Source organism: Micropterus salmoides, unplaced genomic scaffold (genome assembly GCF_014851395.1).
Source record: "Micropterus salmoides isolate LMB-PRFRI ecotype aquatic unplaced genomic scaffold, ASM1485139v1 Ms_hic_scaffold_247, whole genome shotgun sequence".
Taxonomy (NCBI): domain Eukaryota; kingdom Metazoa; phylum Chordata; class Actinopteri; order Centrarchiformes; family Centrarchidae; genus Micropterus; species Micropterus salmoides.
In genome coordinates, this window is record NW_024041673.1 from 1 (window position 1) to 3,901 (window position 3,901).

The following is a 3,901-nucleotide window of genomic DNA, read 5'->3' on the forward strand; positions in this document are numbered from 1 at the left end:
AAAATTTAAATCAATCTTTTGACTTATTAGGCCAAACACCGAAAGTGCTATTTTTGGCCGATTCATTTCGGTGGCCGAAGATTCGTGCATCCCTACTCTGTGCCGTAGACCTTCACTTCAACCTTCTTTGGGTTCACTTTCATATATCCATTGATATTCACCCAATAAATAAGAACAAATGAACAGATTACCTTGACAAAGCATCCATAAAGTTTGGCTTTAGCCAGTGTGGCTTTCCGTGGCTTTTTATTGGAAATTCCATTCTCTTCATCTTCCTCCACGGTCTTCTTCAACTGAATGCCGTTCTGGATCACACAGAAAAAAAACCCACATGACTTTCTGTCAACATAGCTGATTTCACTTATTAACAAGAGAGGAGAACAAATCAGTGTAATCAGCTGCTGTTTCAGCCGAGTTTTAGTTCAAACGACCTGAAAAGTTAGTTTAGGAGTATAAAGTTAAAATTAATCTTAATAGACACTTCAAAGTTGTTGCTTTGACCTCTCAAATGGCTCCTAAAAATAATCCCACATTGACCAAACAAAGTAGTTAAATACAGCTACAATCAGCGAGTGTTAAGTTTTCACAGTCATGAATCAGCTGGTAACCTTTGCAAATGTTTGACTAATAAATGAGCTGAATCTCATAAGTGATTACTTCTTTATTCTAAAATATGTCATCCCATTACCACAAAAAAATCAAATGTACACAACATTTTAAAATACAGCAAGACTGCATCACTCACTGCCTTTAGATAAACATGTCGAGTCCCCTGATCATGTTATGTTGAGTACAGGTGCTTGTACATTCAGCTATGTGAAGGTCGGACTTACCTGATCAGATTCCACCTGCAGACTGGAAGAGGCCTTATTGAAGACATGATCCCACCAGTGGAAGGTGAACTGCTCCCCTTCCTTGTGACCGACCTGGTGGAGAAGAGCAACATGTGAGTCAACCAACAACAGCTTTCTCCAGAAGACAAACAGTTCAGAACAAAACAGTGATAGATGTGGTACCAAAACAGTTACAGCTGTGCATTATTAATCAATTCAAATGAAAGCAAATGCTGCATAAAACCAAATGTCACGCACCCCTCCTTTGTCACATTTCACTTTGACCTTGATAGCTTCTGATATGCCGTTCTCAGCTCGCCCAGTCCTTTACCTGAGGACAGAGTGGACTGAGTATGAAATCTGAGCTGAAATATTCATTGTTGAATTGTTGCACAAATGAGATCAGAGTATCTTACCGTGTTCCCAGCCATGACGCAGGAGCTGCTGCTCTGCAAACTTCAAGCCACGACTTTTCTCTTGCACAACTTCTGCCATCTGTATAAAAGACAGTTTGCAGGATATCAGGCAGGACCACTCACTGACTACCAAACACTAACACAAATGAACTGATTGTATTATTTCTAGTGCATACAAGCATTTGTATAGGAAATCATATTTTACTAACAACAGTATGGCATCTGACGTGATGTGTTTCGACAATGGTTTCCAACCTGGGGTTTGGGACCCCACCAAAACTATGTATGTAAATTTATTTTCTCAGACCTAGCGCTTTATTGTTTTTCCATGTGAATTACTGAATAGTTTCACCTCCTCATGCCGTTCCAATACATCAATATGAGAAGGACAATTTAGGTTTTGGCTAACCGGACACAGCTTAAACTTTATACTCGAACGCATCATGAAGCATCACCTGTGATTTCAGGGGTCCCAAGCCAAAGAGATCGGGAGCCACTGCTAAAACACCTTATGGTACAATTAAAATGTTTAACGTGCTGCTTAGTTTAAACAGACAGTGATTATGTCACAATATGTTATTGGTTCAAACGAAAAAAACAAACTATCAAAACGTACACGGACCTTTGTAACGTTAGTTTTCTGAAGTTGACAGGACTGAGTTGATGCTAACAGCTAAAATAAAAGCACCTCACATCTATTTGGCTAACAACATTTCGTCGGTTGACGATTTACACACGACGCTTATCCATTAGAAGTAAAAAAAATAAAAATAAAACAAAACTTTACCTCTTGTTTCACTAAAACCTCCAGACGGGATAAAAACACATTTAAATGCGGCAAGTGTCACTGGCACTAGCCATGCGGTCTCAGCAGAAGGCTGACATGAGACCGGAAATACGGCTTCTTCTTCTTCTTCTTCTGTTCCCTCCGGCAGAGTAGTCACTGTTAGTGCATTGCTGCCTCCCACTGGTGAGAGAGACAATACATAAAGGCTCCTCCTGGCCTATATTTTCCAATACAGGGATTCAATTAGGAATTGAATTAGTTCCAATGCTCTCTTTTCTTGATTAGGTCCTTCACCCATTAGAGTTTTAAAAGACATTTGTTCAGCTCCCAGGTCGTTTAGACCCATGAATAATCTCCTTTCCTCAGCATCTCTCGGACAGTGCGTGATATGTTTAACCGACTCCTCTACTCCACATTCTTGACACTTGCCGTCCCTGTGATTCCCCACCAGAAATAGTTCACTTGCCAGCCTGCAATGACCCAATCTTAATCTGGCCAATTTAATTTGATCCATCCGAGGCAAGTTCATTATATTCCCAATGTTAACTGATGGTTTGATGTCATGTAACTTCCTCCCTCTGGTGTCTTTACTCCACTCGTGCTGCCATTTTTGGGTCAGTCTTTCTTTGATGATGCTACGGCACTCCAGTCTGTCAAATGCCACCTCCACATTTTCCCTACCTAAACTTTCCCTAGCAGCCTCATCAGCAGCCTCATTACCCTCAACCCCACATGTGCCGGAATCCACAGGAAATCCACACTTCACCCCCGCCTCTCTAGCCTATAGACCACTGTTAAAATTTCCCTGACTAAGTCTAAGCTAGCCCCATCTCTTTCTCCCTCTATTGCCATCAAGCCAGACAGTGAATCAGAGCAAATAATGGCTTTCTCCTCCCCACCTTCTTCCAACCAGTGCAGAGCCCATAGTATTGCTACTAGTTCAGCTGTAAAGATTGAAAGGCCATCAGGCAGCCTACAACACTGTCTTAAATGAATATGGGGAACATATAGACCAAAGCCTACTTTCCTACTCTCAGGGTCTCTAGATCCATCTGTATACATTTCTAATAACTATTTCATTAATTCCAAACGCTCTTGTACATACTGTGTAACATTTCCTATTCTCCCTTCCTTTATTAAATAATTAATAGTTATGTCTACATCAGCCTCAGGCAATAACCAATGAGGGCTAGATGGCCAGTAGACAGAAGGCGCTGTTTTCCTTTCATTAGGTTTCTGCATATGTCTTAACAGAATGTAATATCTATTAAGCCTGCTCTCTTTCTAAATTCCAAACACTCTGCTGAGACTGTACTAAGAGCTGATCCAAAACTTTTTTTTTTTTAAAACAATTTAATGCCAATTTTGCACAAACCTCCCCTGCTTCCACATACAGCGACAGAATTGGCGTTGTCTGGAATGCCCCAGTGCATATCCTCAAAGCCCTAGCTCACACCACATCTAATTTATTAAGGGTGGATCTTGCTGCCGATCCATATGCAAGACACCCATAATCAAAAACTGATCTTATCATAGCTTTATAAATCATCAGCATAAGCTTCCTGTCTGCACCCCAAGAACACCCAGAACACCTCATAATATTGATAACACTTATTTACCATTCTACTTACATGTTCTTTATACATTAACTTTTCATCCATCCAGACACCAAGAAACTTGAAGATCCTGACTCTCTCAAGAGGTTCCCAATACAACTTAAGGCTTATATAAACTTATGTTCCTCTTCCTGCCAAAAACTATAGACTTTTGTTTTTGTCAATAATAACCTAAAGCCCCACTTTTCACTTCAAGCCTGCACCTTATCCAAAGCCCACTGCATCTGTTTAAATAAATACCCAGTATTA

General features: G+C 40.4%; 1 long non-coding RNA gene across 1 annotated transcript; it reads right to left on the reverse strand.

The window, feature by feature from the left end:
- Window positions 1-255: 255 nt before the first annotated feature.
- Window positions 256-2,177, reverse strand: LOC119918895. The gene is made up of 5 exons (XR_005447506.1): window positions 2,037-2,177; window positions 1,250-1,328; window positions 1,092-1,164; window positions 834-926; window positions 256-305 (listed from the first exon to the last, which is right to left on the reverse strand). It is a non-coding gene; the product is annotated as an uncharacterized LOC119918895 (long non-coding RNA).
- Window positions 2,178-3,901: the final 1,724 nt, after the last annotated feature.